The sequence below is a fragment of the Pongo pygmaeus genome, chromosome 14, assembly GCF_028885625.2.
Source record: "Pongo pygmaeus isolate AG05252 chromosome 14, NHGRI_mPonPyg2-v2.0_pri, whole genome shotgun sequence".
In the NCBI taxonomy this organism is placed as follows: domain Eukaryota; kingdom Metazoa; phylum Chordata; class Mammalia; order Primates; family Hominidae; genus Pongo; species Pongo pygmaeus.
In genome coordinates, this window is record NC_072387.2 from 99679266 (window position 1) to 99706676 (window position 27411).

A 27411-nucleotide genomic window follows, 5' to 3' on the forward strand; every position below is an offset into this window, starting at 1 on the left:
TTTTGTAGTATAATATTTAAGTGGAAGGACATTATTTCTCCTCATATTTAATTTCTAACTGATATTTGCATTTACTGTTTTTTAATGATGGAGAGAAAAGTTAGTTGTCTTACTGATGCAGGATTTTTCTCAGACCCTATGACAGACTCACAACAGGGGTGCCCCCCTCTTCTTGGCCCACTACACTCAACTTCTTGCAGGAGGGAGCATGTGAGCAAGTGAGTGTGGCACCTGGCAAGCCAGTCTGGGCAACGACACGGGCACAAACTCTGTGCATGTCCCACGGCCAGACCAGACGTGAATATGTAAGTGTGGAATCTAGCCAGTTGCTCTGGGTGCTAGCAGGAGCAAGCTCCATACGGGACCCATGGCAGCGCCCAGGTGTGGGTGCCTGCAACCCCGAAGCCCCAGAGGGAGTGTTACAGTGCTCTCTTAGTTCTGCTGTCTGCAGACTTCAGTGTGTTAGCAGCTCAGTTTGCTCCTTGCAGTGGCAACCTAGTGATGATGCCCATGACCCCAAGGCCCCAGAGAGGATGTTACAGTGCTCTGCTAGTTACACCATCCATGGACAGCAGTGTGTTAGAAACTCAGTAGGCCCCTTGCCTCATTGCATGGGGTGGCCATCCTCCACCAGCGAGGACAAAGGGCTGGTGTGTTGGCCTCTCTGGATAGCCATACACAGGGGTCCTGAGCTCTTGTGTGGTGTCCAAGAAGAATGAGGTTGCACAATTGAAGGGCAGATAATTTTATTAAGCAATGAAAATGGCTGTCCGTGGAGAGGCAAGCTGCAGAGGAGACTGTATGGGCTGGTCATTTTCCCCCGTAGTCAGGTTGTCTCTTCCATAGTCCAGCCATCTCTTCCCTGAAGTCCAGCCATCTCACTGAAGTCTGACCATCTTCCCCTCTACCAAATGAGTCTGGGGTCTTCATACAGGATGGGGGCCCCACAGGATGGGGGCGGGAGGGCTGTAGGTAGTTTTGGAAAAGGCAACATTCAATTCATAAAAATACATTATTTATGGATAGAGTGGGCAAACAAGAATAGAATTTCTTACTTTGGGGTGTGGGTTTCAGGCATGGATTGAAGGTGGGGTTTCACTGGGGACCCAACCTTGTCTGCCTAGAATTTCTCTGCCTCTTACCTCTACCATTACTTTGATAAGATTGGCAAAGAACCTGTTAATTTTTGATGCTTTTGGTCACAGTTCTGTCATTAGAATGCTAGCAGTTAGACATATGCAAGGAGTAATCTAACCACTTTAATACAATGAAGTGCCGCAGGCAGTCACTACAGGACACCAAATCATAGTGTTTTATTTTGTAATATATTAGACAGAATGATAGGATTTTCTGTAGTATAAATATCCTATTAACTAATCCTTGTGCTATTAAGTTACAGGGCTTTGACTCCTGGGTCTGAAAAACTCACTGCTAAATCTTGAGCATTGACACTAGTCGAATTCTTGTCTTCAGACCCAGGAGAACATGACAATCAAAATGAACTGTTTTCTTGAGACACAGGGCCAGAAATTAAAACCATTCAGTTGAGGCCCAAGGACTCTTGTAGAAAAGGTGGGCATATGAGATTGTAAGAACCGATTTTGAGGGATAAGATTAGTTCAGAATTTTTCTATTAATTAAACATTAATATCAAAAGCACACTGATTCAAGGCCCGAGTCTGAGCTCATGTGTCATAATAATAGGGTTTTCTTGGAGTATTGATCTGCTCTTTAATAAAGAATTGTAAAAGGTTATAAAAAGTTTATGGGTATCTTACCTTATGATCAAACTGATTTTAAGTAAATAGACGTGTTTATAAAATTTTATTGAAATTAACTTTCGCATTAATAATATATCATACAAAGGTAACATTTTTATTTTCACTTTTGAATATAATGTTTGTGTAATATTACTAAGAGATACAATATTTTTGTTTACCTTTTATGTGAACTGCAGGGAAAAAGTAGAGCGGGGAGAGACAGATTTATTTGGCCTCATACTGTCTTTATTAGATCTTATTGTTTGGGAACCTGAATCTTGTCTCTATTAAAAGGTAAACATTTCAGTTTTATCATTTTTGGCTAAATGAATGACTATTTTATAATGACTTGTGATCCTATTTTGTGATTTCAAGTGTCTTAGTACTTTGATATTTGTCAAACTTCCCAAGAGCAAAATTTCAAGTTCTAAATTCAGTCTTTTTTTACCTCAAAATAACTATTTTGGGTACTAGGTTTCCTGAAGTCCAAGGGAGATATATTAGTCTTATTAGTTATGTTAGAATTATTCATCAAGCATTATCAAATATGAGATGGCATTTAGTTTCCTTTAGGTTGTATTTATATAGATGTTTTGTTAATATGTATTCCAAGATTGTAGGATATTCATAAAATTCTGACATGTCTTAATATATGTTCTCAGTAATAATTATGATGATCATGTTAAATTGTTGTATGCCACAGAAATCTAATTTTATTGTCAACTGTGTCTTTTTAACTATGGCTGACTAAAGACTTTTGTCATCTGCAGTTGTTGTTTTGCTTTGATCCTTCTCAGGAAGACACTGCAGTCCAGGGCTTGCTTCTTTGAGGAAGTTCGTGAAAATGACTCCTGAATGCAGATTTCTGATAATTTTGGAGATTGTGTCATTGGACAAGAGAGAAAATTTCCAGGGCACTAATTAAAAGGCTTATGTGTTAATGAAGATTGCTTACCATATGAATCAGAGCAGGAGTTGATTGAATGGATTGAACTGATAGAGGATTGAAATAATTTTTTGTTTGAAACATTGATGATTCTTCAGAGTCTGGATAACTTTTTTCCTTTTGAGCTATTTATAGCCTTTAACAATTGAGTATACTATTATAAACATAATTTGAGGCATTTTTCTCCATTTGCCTAATTTCTCCAGAATTTGTAAATTATTTGTATTTATGAATATTTTTAATTAATACAATTTCTTTGAATAAGTTCATTAAGAATCTATTTTCTAACAGGATACAAGTGAAGGTACTGGTTATTTGCCCAGGGCTTTGACTGAAATGGTCTTGTGAGAGGTCTAGCAAGGCCAATTTAGGAGAGCCTGTGTGGACAATTAGTCTTGCTGCATTTTGTGTGGGTAATTAGGCCAAGTATATGGGACTGCAGCCTACTTTGCAGGTAGGTTGATCCTGCTGTGATTTGTCTTTGGTGGAAGTAGGGGGCTAGAGAGAGAAAGATTGTGTTTCAGAAGAAAACTAGTCACTCATGCTATGGAGCTTCCCACAATGCCCCTACTAGTCACTCATGCTATGGAGCTTCCCACAATGCCCCTCCTCAGCATGAAGAAGCCAGAAAAATTGACAACAGATTCACCATGATTGAAGAATGGATAAATAGAAAAAAGGGGCTGAAACCAACCCAAATGTCCCATAGACTCTTTTTGTTTTTATTTTGATAAACATAGAAATTGACTCTTCTGGTCTTAAATCTTGAAACTTATGCCAGCTTTATCTGGGTTCTTTCCTCAGAAATGGACCCTCAGGATTATTAAAAAATATCAAATAACTGAAACTTGCATCCAGGCAATAATATGCTGGGCCCCTCATCCATGATTGCTTCCTAACCCCACCTGAGTTCCTGTTTTTTTCATGCATAGTTACATTTCTTCCTTGCTAAATAAACCCATAATTTTAGTTCTTCAGTGAAATGGACCTAAGACTGATTTCCCATTTCCTTGGGTGCAGTACCTGATTAGCTTTCTTCCCTGCTAATACTCATCATTTCAGTGATTGGCTTTCTGTGCTGAGAGCAGCGGGACCTAGAATGAAACCCTGGCGTTTAGATAACACTTTAATGGCAGTATTCTTTTTCTTACTCTCTGCCATTAGTGAGCCAGTCCTTGGACTCTATTTCTCCTTACATGCATCTATTACTATTTATTTATTTATTTTTAATTTTAAGCTACTGCATTTCTCTGTAACCTCAAACCTTTGATGAGTTTAAGAAGTCCTTTTTTTTTTTTTAGATTATCGTGCCCTTGATGTTGTTATTGCCATAGAAATAATACCTCTTCCAGCTTTATACTTGCAGGGCTCTGTAGAGGGACAGAACTAATAGGATATATGTATATATGAAAGGGAGTTTATTAAGGATAATTGACATACGTGATAACAAGATAACCTCCCATGATAGTCCATCTACAAGTCGAGGAGCAAAGAAACCAGTGGTGGATCACTTTGAGTCCCAAAACCTCAAAAGTAGGGAAGCCGACAGTGCAGCCTTCAGTCTCTGGCCAAAGGCCCAAGAGCCTCTGGTAAATCACTGGTGCAAGTCCAAGAATCCAAAAGCTGAAAAACTGGGAGTCTAATGTTTGAGGGCAGGAAGCATACAGTATGGGAGAAAGATGAAAGCCAGAAGACTCAGCAAGTCAAGTCCTTCCAACTCCTTTCTGCTTGTTTTATTCTAGCCGTGCTGGCAGCTGATTAGATGGTGCCCACCAAGATTGATGGTGAGTTTGCCTTTCCCAGTCCACTGATTCAAATATTAATCTCCTTTGGCAAAACCCTCGCTGACATACCCAGGAACAATACTTTCCATTCTTCAATCCAAGCAAGTTGACACTGAATATTAATCATCACACTACTTCTTAGGCAAAAGTTGGAATCCTGATTTATATTTTAACTTATATAATTTCGTTTATTGCTATAATATACTCATTGGGTACTCTCTTGTAGGTTCCTTCATTTTAATAATGTAATTTATATTCTAGGTTTCCCAAATTGCCAACAGTTTTAGGAATCTTTTACAAAAACTTCCTCTCACTCACTAGTATGACTCCCATAGAGAGATAATCTATCAGTCCAAAATACAACTCAATTCTTGATGTGTTTTCTTTTCTGTCTAGTATCTGTAGTGAGTGTTTCATCTTATATTCCTTCCTTTAGCATCCTAAGTCTATAAATTTGCCAGGCACATGAATTACAGAAAGAGCTATTTATGCTTCCAAAACTGGAATCATTGAATTTATTTTAAATTCCCCAAATAAGGCATAAAGTAGTCTGTGCTGATGCCTTCAAATCTAGACATATCCATACTGAATGGTTTTCTGACAACTCTTAGTATTGATTCTGCCACTGCAGCTTTAAAAAGTTCTGTCAATTTTCATTCGTCAGGGCTGCTTCTGGGAAAGACTTTTCAGTTTACAAACTCTCTTTCTCTCTTATTCGATCTATTCCACATTACTCTTCTTTCTAGCAGTACTCCAAGATTTATTATAAGTTTAAAATTTGCCTTTATAAAAACTGCTTATTTGTAGACGCAAACAGCAAATATATTTAGAAGCAAAGATAGAACTAGAACAAGAAAGACCCAACTTTGCAAACCTAGTGTAACAGCTGGCTGAAGTCAGGGTAGTAGATGGATGCAAAACTTATGAGTGTAAATTTACTGACTAATGATGTATTTAAAAGAAAAAAATGAACTTTTGTAATGAGCTAGTTATGGCAGTTAGTATCTCATTCAAGTTGTCAAACAGTATCACCAATAGTGGTAAATGATAATTAAGATTGATCAATTAATATGGAACTATTTTAACAGTTTTTTTAAGTTTGAGGAAATTATACTATTGTTTTTTAAAAAAGAAAAGATAAATAATGGATACCATCACGTTGAAAATGATGATTCCACATGACATTACCTAATCAGAGCATCAGCTTCTGAGTTGCCTTTTAAGACCATAGTACAAGGTGATGGTAGGAGTGGATGCTTTAGGCTCAACAGTTATGCATCAATGGCAAGGAAAGGGCTGCTTAAGACAATGGGAAGTGGAGCATGTAATTATAAAATTGATCCACATTTTATGCTCATGCTTCTCTTGTAAGGTGTATTTTTTTAATTGATAACAGTACTAAACCTGCTGTGTGTATAAATATATATGTGTATATATATTATATATGTGTATACACATAAATAATAAGAGTGGGAGAAACAGAGTTTTTTTAAACCAAAAATGGAAAGCAAACCCCAAAATTGAGCAAATTTTATGATGTGAGTCTGAAAATGTATCTAAAAGAGTGTGGGAAAACTTCAAGAGCTGTGTCTTCAAATGATATGGTATACGTGTGTGTGTGTGTGTGTGTGTGTACGTATATATGCATGTGTGTATTCATATATATTTTTTCTTTCCTCCAGTTCTCTTCGTTCATTCTGAATTCCAGTTACACAGATTTCAGACTCTTTAATATTATCTAACTGATTCTATGGCTCTGTTCATTTTCATTTATATTTGTGTGTTTGTGTCTGTGTGTGTGTCTGTGTGTGTGTGGTGGTGGTTTTTATTGCTCTTCCTTCAAGGTCACTTTCTCTTTCTCTTGTCATCTCCATTAAGGTTTATTTTCATCTAGTGAATTTACTGTTTCAGAGATTGTACTTTTCACATCTAAGTTACGTTTTACATTTGCTTCCTCCTTATAATATGTAGATATATTAAGAATTCATATCTTTCCTTAATTATGAGCATATTGTGATCTTTATTTATAGTAGTTATATTTGCTATTTTAACATTTATGTCTGCTATTTACAATATTGAGGTTATCTTGTTATTGGTTTCATTTTTTTCCTTTTGAGAATGTTTCCCATTTTCCCAGTTTTTCTTATATAAAGTAATTTTAGATGGAGTCTTCAAAATTATGAATAGAAACTTGGAAAGACAGAAGATTATGTCATTTTCCTCCGTTGAGAGTTGTTTCTGTTTAGCATTCAACTATCTTCACTTGACACAAATCAAACCTGTTTATTGGCCCCATCCACTGTCTCATTTTAGGTATATAATTTTTTGCTGAGTTTTTTTCTTAAATCTATTCCACACATGCATAGTTCAAGGGTCAGAGAGAGCTGTAGTAGAGATAATTTGTCATCTTTTTTTTTTTTCTTCTCTCCAATTTTCACAAGTTTTTCCTCTTTTTGCAGCAATCACTGATTCCCTATTTTCAGTTCTCTAATTTTCCAGGCAACAATGACGGGATTTCCACTGCCGCCTGATATACTGCAATATGCAGAATCTCCAGATAAAATCCACAAAAAATTGAATTGTACTTTATAAAAATCCCCTTCTCTGAGCATGGACCTGCACCAAAATATGACAAATTCTTTTTTTAACCAGTGCTGTCTTGTATCATATCAAATTTCACAGTGGTTTTCTGAAGGCAGCCATTTCGGTCAGATCTTATTCATTAACGGGTTATGTCCTGTCAGTATTATTTTCTGATTACGTGGTATATTAGTCTCATTGTGGTCCAGGCTTTTAAAATGATTCCTTGGACAGTAATGCTTCAGACCTTTACTTTATGTATGTCACTGAAACTGATCTTCAAATATTGTTGCATTGTTCTTTTGACCAGAATATTCTCCCCTTTCTGGGATCAGCAACAACCCCATTGTACATCTAGCATTGTTTTATAATCTCTATTTGCTTAACAATTAATTTCAGTAAAGCATATGCATCTTACAATTCAGAACCATACTTTAATATTTCTCTATATCACCAAGTTCTATCTAAATCCTCATTCATAAAGAGTAGCTAATATATGTATGTTGGATGAATGAAAGGATTAAGATGAGTAAAATGAAACTAAACCATTCTTTAATCTCCTCTGTTGCTCCCTTGTTGATAGGGAACTTATTTGATGTAAGTCTTGCCTCTGGATCTGAGAAAATTTGGAATATTATGTCAAGAAAATCATCACGGAAGCTAAACGAATGCTAAAGTTAAATGGAAACATATTGATAAAGTGAATTTAAAAAATAGTTGGGGAAGGTGATTTTTCTGAAAGATATTCAAAACTTGTAAAATATTACTAAATGTTTCAACAAACCCTTCAGCTATCAAGAGAAGCATTCCTTTGGTAACTTGAAGAAATACGCATCCTTCAAGTGCTACATTATTCACATTGGAAGAAACAGCTTCATAAATAAATCACAAGGCAGAAATGCAGAGTTTTTAATCTATGACAAATAAGGATGCTCTGCACATTCTATAGTAGACGCGTGTTTTTTTGGTGCTGCTTAGCATTTCGTAAAATACCTGACTCATTACCTGTGCTAGAGTCTCAGCCTTGAACAATGCAACATCAAAACAGTTATTTGTAGACTCTTCTAGTTACTATTTCAGTCTAAAGAACACTAAGGCCTTAAAAAAATACAGTATTTCATGTTATTTCACCTTTAATACTTCTCACTGAGATATGTATTACGTGGGTGTGAAAATGATCATTATTACCTTTTATCTAATTATGTTAATTTGAAGTATATTTTAAGACATTCTTCTGCCCTCTATAAAAATATAGTAAGAAAAAGTAATAATAGATTCAAATTCAGTATATAGTTGTGATACTCTGTGCTAGATACTATTGTAGATATTAGAGACTTATAAAATACAGCCTTCACTCAGGGGAATTATAATTGATTCAGAAAATACTATAGAATATAAAATATGTCCCAGTTATATTAATAATAAAGACTACACTGACAAAAACATTGGAAAGTATTGAAGGACTTGATAGGATAATAGATATCACCTATAATCCCTTTTCTTGAGGAATGTTAGCACTGTAAATCATTTTTTATACCAATGTTTTTTACACAAGTTATGTATGAAGATTATAACTTTTTTTCATTTTGTAACCTATTTCATCTAGTTTTTATATCCCAATTAGCCTGATTATTACACATTTTATATTATACAAATATCAAAATATTACACATACCTCAAAAATATGTACAACTGTTATACATCCATTTAAAGAAGAAAAGTGTTAGCTACATAGATTTATGTAATTTTTTTTTTCTTTTTTTTGAGACGGAGTCTCACTCTGTTACCCAGGCTGGAGTGCAGTGGCACAATCTCTGCTCACTGCAAGCTCCGCCTCCCGCGTTCACGCCGTTCTCCTGCCTCAGCCTTCTGAGTAGCTGAGACTACAGGCGCCCACTAAGTTTTGTGTTTTTAGTAGAGACAGGGTTTCACCTTGTTAGCCAGGATAGTCTCGATCTCCTGACCTTGTGATCCTCCTGCCTTGGCCTCCCAAAGTGCTGGGATTACAGGCGTGAACCACCGAACCCGGCCAATGTAATATTTTTTGAAATGTTATCTCTGCCTTTGTAGCTTGTCTGAAAAAAATACAATATTCAAAATATATTATTTTAAAAAATATAGAAATTATTTGTCATAAATTATATTTTCACTGATAATTATGGCATGTGAGAGGTAAAAGTAATTTTATACATTCATATAAACCGGATATCCATTTACAAAATTTTTCTAGTCAGAGCATATATCCTTTTCTAGGTCCTGTGATTAAAAAAATAAAAAAAATTGACATATCTGCTAAGAGGATGAAACTCCATAGTTACAGTAAATAATCACACTTGGCCCTACTTCTTACTGCGTTCATACAAGATAGCTTCAAGGATCTGAAGTAAAGTGACACTGGTGGCTCTGCTGAAGAAAAAAGATTGTGATCATAATATGTTGGTTTGCTTTGTGTTAAAAAAAAGCTAAAATATTTTTTGCAAACAATTTAGGCAGGTATACACGTCAAACTTTTGTTTTATTTTGCTGTAAGGTAATAAAGGTTTTAAGCAAGCAAATTAAATATTTTACTCTCGTGAGGGTGATTTTATAAGACAAGATAAAGCCAAAACTTAGTTACTACAATTACTTGTTACTACGAGAATCTCTTTATCAATATAAACTTAAATTGTATGTTTCAATATTTGTAGCAAGTATGTGAGAGACATAGACTAAGATTAACCCACTCTTCAATCTTTACTTTATGGTAAGTCCTCCGAAGTTCTATTTAAACATAGAAATCTACAGTATATCACCCAGTCATATCTCTTGACTTGTGGTGAAATTCTACTAAGAAAATGATTCTGACATCTGAGAGGTGTGAAAACAAGGTGCAAAGATAGTGTTCAAGTCCCTCACTGCAGTTGTCACTATAGTCAACCCTACTCTGGTGGTTCAGTGGCTCAATGACCTAAGCCATTCAATTTCCCCCTTCCCTTTGTTTTCTTAAAGTGTGTTTGATTTAACCTTCTTATCATGAGCAGCGCAAAGTCAGAGATAACCAGGTCCAGACAGGCTTGTGTCTTTCCACAATGTCAGACTTTTATTGATGCAATTTCAATCCTAAAAGCAAGCCTCATGGGGTTCCCAAGGATGCAATTCTCCTTAGTACTTCCTGTTCACAGTAGTCAGAGCTGTGAGTGCACAGGCTCAAACAATTCCACAAGTCAGTCAATATTGCAATCCATATACAACAGTATACATAGTTAATATAAAAATGTTATAAATTAACCCACAGCAAACAAAGTATAATAACATTTAAGATCAAGAGAAAAGGGTTAGGAAAAATGGTTAATGAATCAGTTCGTGGAGAGCAACATGGACAAAAACACAATGTCCTGCCTTGGCCCTGTACAGCCCATCAGCATCAGCATCTTGCAAGGAAATGTCTTTGATGTTGGCAGAGCCTTAGGCTGGGGTTGCCAGATGCTTATCACAAGTGACAGCAAGATGTTGTCTATTAAAGTGTATGTTTATAGCTAATGAAGTCCTGCTCTTTTTATGGCCGCAGAATCTTCTGGTGAGGATTGATAGTAGAAGAATGTGCTTGGTTATGTCCTTATCTGGTTGGATGCAGTCTTTATTGATTAGGCAAAACATATTGTCTGTGTTGGCATGGTGCCTATTGAAATGTAAGATGGAGCCTTTTTCTAATACGGAGTTACTTGTGTAAGGGGTGCTGTTAGAAACAGAAGTATCTTGATTATTAGGAAAGAAGATCACAAAAAAACGTCATGTAAGTTTAACAAGATTCAATATAGAAAGTGTAGGACACCAAAGGAGAAAGCCATGAAAACAAAATGGGGAAGCAAAATGAAATCATGGCATTCTGAAAGTGTCTCAGTGATATTTTGGGACCCAAAAAGAGAAATATTAGAAATAGACTTTCTACTTTTATTGAGAAGAAACTGGAAGCCATTTTTTTCTTATTTTCTCTCCTTAATATTATGAGCTCAGTTGGAAATACATACATGTTGACAAAATTTTAATGTGTTTTAGGCACCAGAAACCTTGACAAACATTGAAATAAACTGGTGAATATCGACTAATTGTTAGATTGATTGTTCATAGCAATTGAGGCTTCCAGAACTAAAGGCATTTTTAAAAAGATTGAAATATCATTGTGCACAATATGGGCAACAGTACAAGAGTATTGATGGCACAGAAGAACGGAAGTCAATGAAAAATATTTGACTTAAATGATGCATTAAAAAGTTAGACATCTTTAAGTCTGGACTGAGCAGTATCAAATATATTGCACTCCCATAATTTGGGGATTCTTGGAGATTCCTGGATTGTTATATTTCAAAGATATTCTGGAAATGAAATGAATCAAGAAGAACTGAGGTGCGGATATGCAACCAAATCCAAGAATGTCTAAATTTATAAATATTTCTCAGAGAACTTGAAAATATGAAGTGTTTATATTAAAATTTTAAGAAACCTTTAAAAAAGTTAATTTCTAAATAAATAAATTTTAGGTCTATCATTACTGTATTTTAAAAACGTCTTTAAAATAAAATTAGCTCTGATTTATAAAAAGTACTGGTTGAGGATATTCAGTTTAAGAACAACAGAAACAAATTATTTTGCTATACTGACCAGATTCCTAATAATAATTGTTACTACACCAAGCAAGTTAACTATTTTAATGTTTACTCTAATAAAGCTAGTTTCTTAAATGTTATACTCACACAGCCTTTCCTTTAACCTGTCCTTAAACTTAGGTTCATGGAAAGGTCATTGGTAACAATGATAAACTTTGAGTGCCTTAATGATGGATTTTTATTCAGTTGCTCATCACCAGGGGAGTTCTATATCTAGAAAGAAAGGAGCAGTAATTAAAAGCACAGAGTTCTTCAGGGTTTCTACTATATGTGTAACTCAGGCTTGCTAAGGATTAATGCAGATTCTAACTGAAATTCCTAGACTGCTAATGCATTCAGTCACTCAGATAGTGCTAAAATATTGAAGAATAATCCTTAGAGAAATTTTGTAACTATTTTTGTTTTGCATCCTAATAGTATGTTCAGAGGCAGAAAGCAATTTTTAACAGTAATTACACATTCTATGAAAAGCTCTAAGCTCACAACTACATGCATAGAAATTCCTTAAGTATACATTGATAGAGTTTAGAAGCTCATAATAGTTTGATTTTACAGTACTTTAAAGTGTTAGGGAATAGTAATAAGTAAAAATTCATTTGATATTCAAAAAAATCCAAAGTAGAGGTGATGAATAAATAATAGATTTTCAGATAATACTTTAAAAATTCTTTGTACATGTTTATGGAAAACTATTTGATACCTTAAAAACATGATAATTACATTTGTGAAAAACAAACAAAAACATACAGATATAATCCTAAACAATATAATTTGTATTTTATTTTTGTATATGAAAGCCATGCATGTTAATTTTCACTTCAAAACCAGCAACTTATGTATTTATAAATGTTGAAGAACTCCGATTTTATATTTTGTGATCACAATTAAAGAATAATTTCAATAAGATGGATATCAAAACAAAATATGCCCTTTTTAGTAATGTTTAAAAGTACATTTGAAGAGTTATAAACGTGTTTCAATTTTTTTCGTCAAATTTTCAGTTGGCTTAATCATGATGTTCAAACATAGAAATAAAAGTTTATTAAAAATGGAATAAATATGGTCTTTGTAATAGCTTCTTAAAAATATCAGACTTAGCTTCAATATTTTAAAATCTATTTAAAAATACACATATTAAATAGATCCTATTGTATAAATACATACATGCTTAATTTGTACACAAAATCGATCTTCCTCCATAGAATGTAAACTACAACAAAGCAGAATTTTTTGTTCGGTTGTTTTCTCTGCTGTAATATATTTCCAACTTCTAGAATAGTGCATGGCACTTACTGAGTTCACAAAGAATATTTTTGATATAGACTGCGATGGTTAATTTATGTATCAACCAGGTTGTGTCACAGGGTGCCCAGGTACTGGGTTAAACCTTATTCTGGGTTTGTCTGGGAGGATGTTTTTGGGTGACATTAACATTTGAATTGCCAGACTGAGTAGAGCAGATTGCTGTCACTAATGTGGTGGCCTTCATCCAACCAGTTGAAACCTTGAATAGAACAAAAAAGCTGACTTTCCTGTAAATAAGAGGAAATTCCTCCTGACTGACTGACTGAGCTGGAACATCCACCTTTTTTTTTCTTACCTTTTGATTCAAGCTGATACATGGGCTCTTTGTGGGTCGTGAGTGTGTCAAATTTTGAACCACATCATTGGCTCTCCTGGGTCTCTAGCCTGCTGACTGTAGATCTTGGGACTTCTCAACCTCCAAAAATCATTTGAGCCAATTCCTTATAATTAATCTCTCTCTCTTACCCAACACACACACACACACATACACAGACACACACACACACACACATACACAGACACACACACACACACACACACACACACACACAGACACCCTGTTGGTTCTGATTCCCTGGAGAACACTGATTAATAGAGGTAGAGGTATATTTTTAAAATTCTGTTTTTTCCAAAAAGACAAGAACTTTTTATTTATTTATTAAAGCCAAGATGAACAGTCAACTATAGAAAAATAAATACATTTTTTAAACTAAATGTTCATCAACCCATATGAAAACGTGTACTGGTAGAAGTATTGTCAGAGACTCAGCAGGGTCTCGGGATGCTGGTGAGACCTCAGCCCCAGCTGGTTCCCAGACCCTTGAAATAATTGCAAGAAAGAATTCAGGGATAAGTCAGAATGAAGCAAAAGGCAAGAAACCTTATTGCAAAACAAAAGTATACACTGAAGAGAGAAGGCAGGCATGCTCATGAGAATGAGTCACACACCACAGAGTTTGGGTTTCTCATTTTATGGGTGTTTAATTAGAGGGTGAAATAATCACTCAATATTCTGGAACAACGGGGGATTTCAGGGATGCCCGTCATTGCTATCTTCTTTCTCCCTTATTTGGGCTTGCCCAGAAGATTTATGGACATGTCACCTTGACTGAGATTTTGGCCATTTACTCTCTCTTATTTTGGGTTTTCTGTTACCCTGTGGATTTATTTTTGTATAGTTCCTGTGTTAGTTGTTGTTTGGATTTTTCCATCCTCCTGTGACTACCCAGTGCTATTCCTATCTCAGAAGCAATTATGTACTATTCAAATAAAGTACCACATTCAAACATTTTCTCTGTTTAAAGGGTTGTTCACTTTTTCTCTTATCATTCATTGACTTTTCCAAATTTTTATTTGCATTGTTTCAGCCATTAAGTTGTGGTGATTTGTTACAGCAGCAATTGTTTTAAAAAATTACAAACGCTTCTATCTAAATGACCACATTCTGTTAATCTCCTTGGCTGATCTTTCTTATCTCCTCTTCTATGTGTCAGATGGGAATTTTAGGAGCTCTCCTCTTTCTTACCTAAATTCACTTTTTTTTTTTTGTCCAGTCTCAGAACTTTGAAGACCACTGTTATGGGTTGAAGTGTGCTCTCTCCCTCTCCAAATGTGTTGATGTCTTAACCCACAGTGCCAGCGAATGTTATTTTATTTGGAAATAGGGTCTTTACAGTCCCTTTACAGACTTGATTAATTTGATTGATCAAGTAAATTCGAGTTAAGATGCTGCCATTAAGGTGGGTCTTAATCTAACAGAACCAATGCCCTTATAAATAGAGAAAAATGTCATGTAAAGACAGAGACACACAGGAAGAGTACCATGCAATGACAGAAGCAGAGATTGGAATGATACAGCTGTGGGACAAGGAGAGCAAGGATTGATGGCCACCACAAGAAGCTACAAAAAGACAAGGAAGGATTCTGCCCAGACTTTCAGAAGGAGCATGACCACGATGAGACCATGATTGTGGACTTTTAGCTTCTAGAACTGTGAGGCAGTTGTGTTTGTTGCTTTGTTTGTTTGTTTTAAGCCACCTAGTCTGTAGTACTTTGTTATGGCAGCCCTAGGAAACCATCTATGATGCTGCTGCTCATTCATTCCCAGAAACAAACTTCTCTATCCAATTGCTTACTAGATATTTTGATCATAAATTTATATTGGATTATATTTTTTCCCAGTGTGGCATACCCAGTACCCCCTTTTGAGGTCCCTTCTGCATGGTGAGGAACAGCTAAGAGCATATCCTGGTGTCTGCTGCCCTCTGTGGTTCTTGTTAGGACTATCGGTGGGAAGGTTTCAATATCTGGATAGCAAAAGGATAGGAAGATCATTATTCTCTAATGGAAGTAGCAGCCAGATGTGTGGGTAGGCATGAAAGTCACAGCCAGACACATGAGAACCTGAGAATCAGCTGATTCATTGCTACATACTGAGACAATGTGAACTTTGTCAGTAAGTCTTAAGATTTAAAAATTTCCAGAGAACACTTGAGAACTATGGGCTTCAGTGCTTTGGTGTCTGCCTCACCTCTAGCTACGATTTCCCTGACCTTCAGTAATGATTTTCCTGATCAATGTACCTGAATTCCCAAATCATCCAACATTGGTATGAATCCTAATTTCTATATCCAATGGAGTTTTAATTTCTTTATAAAATTTATTTTCCTGAACAAACTCAAAGCAAACCGAAGAGCACAGTAAGCATCTCAACTTTACCATGCCCAAGACTAACTCCTGCCCTTTGCTGTCCTCTGTTCTGACCCCAGACCTGCTCCTTCCAACGTATTCCCAGCTCAGTCCATAGAAACTTTATCTATCTAGGTGATTCGGCTATGACTACTATAACTATCCTTCATTGCTATATTTCTCTCACACCCCATTCCCAATTCATTAGTATATTCTATTTAAAAATACACAAAAATCTGACTATGTCTCACTACTTTTTCACTACCACCACACTGGTCTATTCACAGTTGCCTGAATTCTAATTATTGTCATAGTCTCAACTGGTGTTTCTTCTGCTGTTGCTCCCTTACAGATTATTTTCAGCACAGAAGACCGAAGCTTATGTTTTTTTCATATAGTAAAGAAAATGTAAATGAATTAACATTTTCAAAGTGGTATATACCGTTATACTATACAGAACTACATTATTTTGTCTTGAGTGTATTGAAGGCACAGTGGCTCATACTTTTAATCCCAGCAACTGAGGAGGCTGAGGCAGGAGGATTACTTGAGGCCAGGAGTTTGAGAGTAAATGAAAATGGTGTTGTATAGTGACTGTGAGCACCCTCTGAACTTTGATTCTATCTATGCCACCTATTAGCTGGGTGGGCTTAGGAAAGTGATGTAATCTCTGTTAAATGCAATTTGTTTTTCTCTAAAATAAGCTGATAAGACTTTCTAATAGAATTGTTAGCACAGGACCTAATAAAATGTGCTCTGAAATGGTGACAATAATTACTATCATTAGAAAAAAACTGGATCCCTTGAATTGTAAAATATGGCTTTCTTACTAACCTCCCATGCAACATTTATCCAAAGGCGTAAATACAAGAACATAAATACAGACATCTTATCATTCCCAGGAAGAAATGTCTCTTTGGGTTTGGCAGATGGTCCCTGAACAAGTTTGAACAATTTTGGGGGATCATTAACTCCGAATTAGTTAAGAAGAATAAGCAAATCTTGCATGTGAGAAACTAGTCCATTTACCTTACAAAGCAATCAAAGCAAATTTCTTGTGGGAAAAGTGGTGGAACTGTCAGCAGTAGGATATAACAAGAAAATATCGTTAATTCAGAAAGAAAAGATGGTGGTTTGTTTTCCTTCTCTCTGCCTCTCTCTCTTTATTTCTCTCTCTCGGTATCTGTCCCTCTCGCTCTCTCTTTCTCTCTCCCTCCCTCCTATCTGTCATCTATCTATCTATCTATCTATCATCTATCATCTATTTGTCTATGTATGTATATATGTATATATGTATTTATTGATCTCCATCCATCCTATCTATGTATCTATCTATGTATCTATCTATCTATCATTTATCTATGTATGTATCAATCTACCAATTAATCTATCATCTGCTCTCTGGAAAAAAGAATTGACTTTTACAAATGTTATTTTCTTTACCTCTCAATTACCATCACAAATTATAAAATATCACTTTTAGTCCTTATGAAGTATTTTCTAATGGATGTATTGTTTTTTTCTTAAGTTAAAAAATAATTTTCAGAGAATTTAATGAGAACCATCTGTCCAATTACTGTCTTAAAATATTATTCAACCTTGAGGCACTTGGTGGTGTGGAGAGAAGGCTGAATTATGTGGTTTTGTTTGTTGTCTGCCTATGTGATGCCAACACCAGATATGGCCATTTTTTCACCACGTTCTCAATTATAGGTATAGGCGGGTTACTAACTCATTGTATAAAACAAGATCTCTTTCAACTTATTTAGCTTATTTCGATATGTCAGTTTTTCTGAATACTTCAGGTGGTATTTGAGCATCAAGGATTAATAGGCTGCTCCAAGATCTCATTGGCTTGGAAAATTACTGAGTGTCTAAAGCCCATAACACACTATCCATTGTGTATTTCCATTTAAACATTTTACACATTTTATCTCCCTGGAATTCTTTTCACCTGTAATGTGGGCTCAAGTCTCCTCTACACTCTCAAAACTCCTAAACTAATGGGTGAATTGCTTAAATTTCAACCCACCCAGGGATCTACCAATATTGAAGTCTTTATATTTCTCCTTATGATTTTCTAGCTCCATATACCTAGAGAAAAATAAGCAGATTTGTAAACTTTAGGTTGCATCGTATCTATCAGATAAATATGTCTTGTGTTTCCCTCAGCCTTGCTATCCTTCCAAAAAAAAAAAAAAAGGCATGGTTTTTACTTCTTAAATGTCTATTGTCTGAGGAAGGTCAGTCTATAATCTAGCCATCTGAATGCAGTAACCATCAAGAAACAGAAAAATCACATAATATTTTAAAATATCTTCATACTAGACTTTACGTTACACTGAATCTTTCAATTTGACTTCTGCATTTTTAAAATATGTATTTTATTTTTGCTAAAAAATAATTCAGTTTTCAGGACTCTAAAGGCTTCTCTAGGTTTAGAGTTGACTTCTCTGGGTTTTATGATTAGACCTAGATATCTTAAAATGAATGTTTTAATTTTTTGGCTATAGTAGATAAAACTACTACATTAATATTTAAGGTCATCAAAGGGTATGTGATAATTTAATATGAATCTGATGATTTTATTATTACTATAATTAAATGTTTTCTAGTTGAGATGCATTTTGTGGCTCCCTGATTCAAAAGAATCACAGTAAAACCCATTTATTTTCTTTCTTAGTGAGTATACATTTAGAGAAAAGCAGCTAAATTATAGGTCAAAATACATTGCAAAACTCCAGTTATGTAAACTTTATTGTGAAGTTATATTCTAAAAAGTACTTACATAAAATTGTTCTATGGGCGAAAATTTACATCATTTAACGTTTTTGTCGTAATAAACTCTTTGTATATTTTTACACACATTAATAGAATTTTATTAAATACATTCCCAGAAGCAGATATGTCAGGGCAAAGACACACACATAAAATGTCAGTATATAATGCTGTAAACCAAAAATAAAATCCTAAGCCCCCCAACCAACTGAACAAAATCGCTTCTTGGCCAAGAGGACCCCAGAGAAACCTGAAAAGCTGGATTGTTGGCCATTGATGGAAGGGGGGCTGGACAGTTCTCATTATATCCTCTCCCTTTTGGAGTTTAGGCATAACTGATCAGCATTAACATTGAAATAGAGAGTGTAAGACTGACAAAATAGACTCTGTGACGATAAGTTACCAAATTCCAACTTGAATCTGGTATAGCATCACATGACAGATAGCAGACCTTGAAGGAAATAAAAATATTTTGCCTCAAAATAAATTTGACATATTTTGAAATGGCCCTGCAAAACCATCTCTTGTGGGGAAAATTTGCATCTGTAGAGAATCTCCATTAATGCAGCAGGCCTTCCCTTTGTAGGCCTGTCTTTCCCAGATCTAGGACAGATTAAAAGAGTCTAACCTTTAAGGTCTGAAAAGAGACATTTATCATTGATTCTCTCTGAAGGATGCTACCTGGAGGCATCATCTGCCTCATGAGAACCTTGGCCTCCATGACTCCCCCTTATCTTAACTCAAGCGTTTACTTCAAGTCTTTAGGCAAAGCTTAACTCTTTCAACCAACTGCCAATCAATCAGAAACTCTGAATCCACCTATGACTTGTGAATCACCCTACTTCAAGGTATTCTGCCTCCTTAGGCTAAACCAACTTACAGCTTCCATTTATTGACTTATGATTTACCTAAAATGTATTGACTTAATGGTTTTACCTAAAAGGTATAAAGCCAAACCATACCCTGGATACCTCGGATATACTTTCTCAGGACTGCTTGAGACTGTTTCCTGAGCCATAGTCACTCATACTAGCTCAGAATAAACCACTTTAAATATTTTACAGTTTTGTTTTTCTGTTAACAATGCCAAATTATTCCCCAAAAGTGGCCACAATCATCTTTCAATCAAAGGTTATACATGACATGATTAATTTTCCTAAATCTAGACTAGTGTTTATAAGCAATGATTTTAATTCTTCTTTAATATAGTAATTGAGAAATGGAAATATAGTAATTGAGAAATTTGTTTTAGTTTCTTATATTATAAAGTCACATATTTACTGACATTGTACATTTATTTTCTTGAGTTGTCACTTTTTTGTATCATTTTCTATATTATATTTTTATTAAACTTTATGTATTATAGATTATCATCTTTTGCCAGTTCATGTTCCAATTTTTGGTTTGTTATTGTTACTATTTTTAAAACAATTGATTAACTTTTCTTTAGCTATTGTATAACTTACTGATTTCAGGTTATTCTTTTATTATAGTAACTGTAAGTTTTATTTTATAGAAATCATATTTGGCTCTTTACCAAATCTAGCTTCTATTTATAATATTTTGAATTCTTACATTTTAGTGTCTGTTAGATTCTAGCCATGATATTCTATATCCTTATATTTTTCTTTTTTTTCTTTAATGTCCCTGAGGGCATTTAAACATAAATGGTTTGAGTCTCTTTCCGATTGCTCTATTATGTTTAGCTCCTGGCATGCAGATTTGACAGCTTCTAGATGTACAAATTGTCAGTTGGTACCGAGTGCCCAGTATTACTAATAACTTACCCAATGACTTGGTTTGACTGAACTTTAGTGGGTTTTCTTTCCTCCCCACAGGCCCTTAAATTTTGGCTTGACTTCAAGCTTCAGCAATCAATATGGTGCCACAGAGAAGAACATTCCCTCTTAAATCAGCAGGCGAGGGTGAACAGACAACCTGATTATGGTGGCTGCTCACCCCTACCTGCTTGTCCTCCTTACCTAGACAGTTCCTGCCAGCCTTGTTTGTGTGTTTGTTATTTTGACTGTCACTTTTTCTGACCATTCGTAGTTGTTAAGTTCCACTAATTGCAGGCTGATTGCTCTGATGTTTTCAATAATGCTTTGAGACATAACCTGCCCCACAGACTAATCTAATCAAATACCAGCACTTCAAAGGGAGAATTCCTGAAGTCAGTATTTTAGATTTCTTCTGACCACAGGAGGGCTTTTCCAGCCATCTCTCTCCCTGTTAATCTTTGGCAAATTAACCAGCTTACATTTCAGTCTCTATTTTAAACAAACCTACCAATTCTTCCCAATTGCCCTTCATCACAACTTTCACTGGTTCAAGAGCTTTCATAGGAACGTCTCCGTGCACTGTTGCAAGTAAAGTGAATTTTGAGGGGAGGGATGGGAGTTTTGTACTGTGGACTGCTTCCCCCAGGGCAGAGTCCCTGAGCTGCAGTGTTTTTGCTGTGGGCGTGGACGATGGTGTGCTTCTGTCTGAAGACACTCCCACTTTAGGAACTGAGCTGTCAGTGGATAAGGAAGGCAGCTGCACTAGGTCTTCTTGACTTGCCTCTCACAGCAATGAGTCACAGCAAAGGCAATCAGGACCCCAGAATTCTCAGAGGCACAGGGTGGAGCTTAGTGGAAGAGTATTCTCTGCCTCTTGGCCACAATCACCAGGAACTTAGCCTCCACAGTAGGTAGCTGGGGAAAGCATGAGAAATGCTGTCTTGCCTGTCTTTGGAAAATGGCCTTTTTCTTGGGGCCTGCAGGGAGAATGGGAGCCCTGTGTTCTTGGCTGTACCAGTCCAAAGTGGAGTTTTCATCTCAAACAGCTGGGGGAAGGATGGAGGGCAGGCAGTCAGATACACAGATTCTGCAGATTCACAATTCTTAATGAGTTTTCGTAGATTTTCTTGAATAAATATTTCTTCATTTGTTTTATGCCCTTAGGGTTATTTTCAGATACTTTAAAAAATACATTACAACAATTTTCACTATATATGCTGAGGAGCTTCTCTTGCTGTCAAATGAGAAGTGGTTCGCTATGTTTACTTTTAATATCATTTTTTGTCACTTTGATTAAATAGGTAGCCAAGTATTGTTTCTCACAACCCATGATTCTACTTAATGAAATGCTCAAACTTTCTGACAACTTTTAATATTTTTCTCTTCCTCAAAGCAAGTCCTAAAATAAAGATATATTTTCCACATAAAACTGTCTTTGAGATTTTCCAGAGAGTCTGTGGAAAATTACCGAGGATTTGCTCTTTGACCTTGTAATGACAGAGGTGCTAGAAAAGATTAGGGTTATTTGATACATTGTAAATTTTATGGGGAATGTTGTCAAGTCAAATGAAATACTTGGCCCTTCGTATATTAAATATGTATAAATAAATTATTAATATAAATATTTTCGAGACTGTATAAGGCTCCTAGTAATTTATCAATGCTCTCACTGTTCTGATATGTTTCTATTCATCAAAATTCAGTCCTGTTTTGCCTGATGTTTATTAGGCACAAAAGTGTAGTGTTATCAGTCATAATTTCAGTAACCTTTAACCTATTAACTTGGTGACTGTTAAATGTCTCTCATTTGAATCCAGTATAGTCTAGGTCAGTGGTTTTCAATTAAGAATTAACATTACTTATTATGGAGTTTTTTTTTTTAATCTTTTTTCTTCTTCTTATTTTTGTACATGACTAAGTTCTTTAGTGGTGATTTCTGAGATTTTGGAGCACCCATCACCTGTAGCCTTTTCTCTCTCACCCCCCTCCCACCCTTTCCTCTGACTCCCCAAAGTCCAAAGTCCATTGTATCATTTACATCATTTTTTTTTTTTTTTTTTTTTTTTGAGACGGAGTCTCCCTCTCTCCCCCAGGCTGGAGTGCAGTGGCATGATCTCGGCTCACTGCAAGCTCCCCTTCCTGGGTTCACGCCATTCTCCTGCCTCAGCCTCCCCAGTAGCTGCGACTACAGGCTCCCGCCACCACGCCCTGGTAACTTTATTTTTGTATTTTCAGTAGAGACGGGGTTTCACCGTGTTAGCCATGATGGTCTTGATCTCCTGACCTCGTGATCCGCCAGCCTTGGCCTCCCAAAGTGCTGGGATTACAGGCGTGAACCACTGTGCCCAGCCAGTCCTTTGTATCATTTTTATGCCTTTGCACCCTCATGGCTTAGCTCCCACTTATAAGTAAGAGCGTAGAATGTTTGGTTTTCCACTCCTGAGTTACATCACAGAATAATGGTCTCCAGTTCCATTCAGGTTACTGTGAATCCCATTATTTCGTTCATTTTTATGGCTGAGTGGTAATCCATGGTGATGTATATATATATATATGTATATATTCACATTTTCTTTATCCACTCGTTGATTGATGTGCATTTGGGCTGGTTCCATATTTTTGCAATTGAGAATTGTGCTGCTATGAACATGAGTATGCAAGTATCTTTTTTGTATAACGATTTATTTTCCTCTGGGAAGATACCCAGTAGTGGAATTGCTGAATCAAAGGTAGTTTTACTTTTAGTTCTTTAAGGAGTCTCCACACTGTTTTCCATAGTGGTCAGACTAGTTTACGTACCCACTAACAGTGGAAAAGTGTTCACTTTTCACAGTGTAAAATATAAAAGTGTTCCCTTTTCACCATAGCCATGCCAACATCTATTATTTCATTTATTTTATTTTTTTATTGTGGCCACCTTTTCAGGAGTAAGGTGGTATTGCATTGTGGTTTTGATTTGCATTTCTCTGATTTTTACTTATGCTGAGCATTTTTTCATATGTTTCTTGGCCTACTTTTATGTCTTCTTTTGAGAATTATCTGTTCATGTCCTAGCCCAATTTTTGATGGGATTGCTTGTTTTTGTTTTTTTTTCTTGCTGATTTGTTTGAGTTCATGTAGATTCTGGATATCAGTCCTTTGCCAGAGGTGTAGATTGTGAAGATTTTCTCCCACTCTGTTTACTCTGCTGATTGTTTCTTTTGCTGTGCAGAATCTTTTTAGTTTAATTAGGTACCACCTATTCATCTTTGTTTTTGTTGCATTTGCTTTTGCGTTCTTGGTAATGAAGTCTTTGCCTAAGCCAGTATCTAGATGTGTTTTTCCAATGTTATCTTCTAGAATTTTTTTATGATTTCAGGTCTTAGATTTACGTCCTTGATCCACCTTGAGTTGATTTTTGTATAAGGTGAGAGACGAAGATCCAGTTTCATTCTTCTACATGTGGCTTGCCAATTATCCCAGTGCCATTTGTTGAATAGGATGTCCTTTCCCAACCTATGTTTTTGTTTGCTTTTTCAAAGAACACTTGACTGTAAGTATTTGACTTTATTTCTGGTTTCTCTAATCTGTTCTGTTGGTCTATGTGCCTATTTTTATAGAAGTACCATGTTGTTTTTGGTGACTCTGACCTTATAGTACAGCTCAAAGTCAAGTAATTTGATGCCTCCAGATTTATTCTTTTGCTTATTCCTGCTTTGTCTATGTGGACTCTTTTTTCATTCCATATGAATTTTAGAATTGTTTTTTCTAGTTCTGTGAAGAATGATGGTGGTATTTTGATGAGACTTGTTTGATTTGTAGATTTCATTTGGCTGTATGGTCATTTTTACAATATTGATTCTACCTATGCATGAGCATGGGATATGTTTCCGTTTGTTTGTGTTGTCTATTATTTCTGTCAGCAGTGTTTTGTAGTTTTCCATGTAGAGGTGTTTCACCTCCTTGGCGAATTGTATTCCTAAGTATTTTATTTTGTTTGCAGTTATTGTAAAAGGGGTTGAGTTTCTTGATTTTATTCTCAACTTAGTCACTGTTGGTATATGGCAGAGCTACTGTTTTGTGTACATTAATTTAATATCCTGCAACTTTGCTGAATTCATTTACAAGTTCTAGGAGCTATTTGGATGAGTATTTAGGGTTTCTAGGCATATGATCATGTCATCAGCAAACAGCGACAGTTTGACTTCCTCTTTACTAATTTGAATGCCCTTGATTTCTTTCTCTTGTCCGATTGCTTAGGCTAGGACTGTCAGTACTATGTTGAATAGAAGTAATGAAAGTGGACATTCTTGTCTTGTTCCAGTTCTTGTCTTGTTCAGTATGATGTTGGCTGTGGGTTTGTCATAGATGGCTTTTGTTACTTTAAGGTATGTCCCTTCTATACCAATTTTGCTGAGGGTTTTAAGCATATAGGGAGGCTAGATTTTGCCAAATACTTTTTCTGCATCTATTAAGATGATCATGTGGTTTTTGTTTTTAATTCCGTTTATGTGGGGTATCACATTGACTTGAGTATGTTAAACCATCCCTGCATCCCTGGTATGATACCAACTTGATTATGGTGGAATGTCTTTTTGATATGCTGTTGGATTCAGTTACTGAGTATTTTGTTGTTTTTTGTTGTTGTTGTTGCTTTTTTTTTTGGAGACAGAGTTTCACTCTTGTTGCCCAGGGTAGAGTGCAATGGAACAATCTTGGCTCACTGCAGCCTCTATCTCCTGGGTTCAAGTGATTCTCCTGCCTCAGCCTCCTGAGTAGCTGGGATTACAGGTGCCTGTCACCACGCCCAGCTAATTTTTTGTATTTTTAGTAGAGACCGGGTTTCGCCATGTTGGCCAGGCTGGTCTCCTGGCCTTGGGTTATCCGCCCTCCTCGGCCTCCAAAGTGCTGGGATTACAAGCATGAGCCACCGCACTTGGCCAGTTACTAAGTATTTTGTTGAGGATTTTTGCATATATGTTTATCAGGGATATTGGTCTGTAGTTTTCTGTTTGGGTTATCTCCTTTCCTGATTTTGATATTAGGGTGAGGCTGGCTTCATAGAATGATTTAGGAAGGATTCCTTCTTTCTCTATCCTGTGGAATAGTGTCAAGAGGATTGGTACCAATTCTCTTTTGAATGTCTGATAGAATTCAGCTGTGAATCCATCTGGTCTTGAACTTTTTTTTGTGTTGGCAGTTTTTAAATTACCATTTCAATCTTGCTGCTTGTTATTGGTCTGTTTAGAGTTTCTATTTCGTCCTGATTTAATCTAGGAGGGTCGTATATTTCCAGGAATTTATCCATCTCCTCTAGATTTTCTAGTTTATGCAGGTAAAGGTGTGCATGGTAGCCTTGAATGATCTTTTGTATTTTTGTCATATTGGTTGTAATAGCTCCTGTTTCATTTCATTGATATACAGATGCTACTCCAGACATACTGAATATGTTTACTTAATAGTCTTAATGTATCTTCATATATTTTAATTATTGGCTTGTTATTTTTGTAGTATGTTATGTTTTGGAATTGTCATATATCTGAAGTTTTTTCGGTAAATATTATGTTCATCTCTTTTCATAAATTAGATACATTTGATCTTTGTTGAAAACAAAATTAATAATTAAATTTATTAGACAATTTCTCTAAAACATTTGGGATTTACTTTGTTTTGTTTTGCATTCCACAGAAACAACCTTGCCACTTACATTATTTTTATAATAACTTTTATATGACATTTTAGTTTCAAAAATTATTAGCAAGATTGCCAGAACCATTTTAAGCCTTTTATCATCTACATGTAGTTTTTAACTCTCATGCCTGCCTGAAAGCACTTTTGAGTCAACTACAGGTCAGATTTGTCAAAAAAAAGATTTTCTTACAGACTCATAAAAATGACTGTCAGCCAGGTATTTTTGAGCAAGGTCTCTGATAGAATAATTTAAATAACATTTAGACCATCTCAGTGGACTGAGTCAGGATATGAAGAATTCCAGTAAACCAAAAAGCAGATGGGATAATGAGATGCTATCCCAAGACTGAGCAGAACAAAAAATTAATCACAACAGTCCCCAATCATCTGTGGTTTCCTTTTCTGCCATTTCAGTTACCTGAGGTCAACTGTGGTCTGAAAATATTAAATGAAAAATTCCAGAAATGAACAATTCATAAGTTTTAAATTGCACACCATTCTGAGTAGTGTGATAAGATGTTGTACTGTCCCACTCTGTCCTTCCCAGGACATGAATTGTCCTTTTGTCCACAGTCTCCATGTTGTATATGTTAAACACTCATGAGTCACTAAATAGCATCTTTGGTCTGGATTATCATATCCCTTATCATATCAACTGCCCTGGTAGATCAGTGCTTATGTTCAAGTAATCCATATTTTACTAAATAATGGCCCCAAAGCATAAGAGTAGTATTGCTAACATATCGCTATAGTTGTTATACTTGTTCTGTTTTTAGTTGTTGTTGTTAATCTCTTACTCTGCCTAATTCTTAAATTAAACTTTATCATGGTATGTATAGGAAAAATATAATATAGTGTTAAGTGCTATCCATGGTTTCATGTATCTCCTGGGGGCCTTGAAATGTATGCCCTGTGGATAAAGTTGGACTATGATACATAAGACTGAATAAACTTATGTATAATTTTGAGATAAAAAAAGGATAATTATGGTTTTGTTTGAAACAAAATGGTTGCCTTGATGTTCTATTTTCTGGACTTAAGAAACCTTTCTTTTCCTTTAAGCTATTTACAACCCGTAAAACTTAGTCGACTATGCTTTTGTAAACAGGATTAAAATATTTATCTTTTCTCTCTGCCTGGCTCCTCTTTGAAATCTATTATTATTACTTTCATGGCAATATAATTATTGCGTAGATTCCGTAAGAGTCTGCCCTACTTATTAAAGAAATACGTTGGTCATGCAACCGAGGATTTGACCGAAATGTCATATTTAAGAATATTGCTCATTTAATCAAATATGACAAGACACTTTTAAGGAGGTAAGATTAACTTAATGGAACCAATGCTTACAAACCCCTCTTGAGAAAATTGTCTTGTTAACTGGGTTATAAGGTTTCCAGTCTTTCAAATGAGTGGGAAAGTTCACTTCCTGTCAGACCCAGGAATCTTAGCATATTTTGGATACAAAGAGAAAAG

The 27411-nt window shown here is 35.6% G+C and overlaps 1 pseudogene; it reads left to right on the plus strand.

Annotated features, from left to right (window-relative positions):
- Positions 1-275: 275 nt before the first annotated feature.
- Positions 276-27411, plus strand: part of LOC129011357 (peroxisome assembly protein 12-like) — an 89169-nt pseudogene continuing 62033 nt past the window's right edge.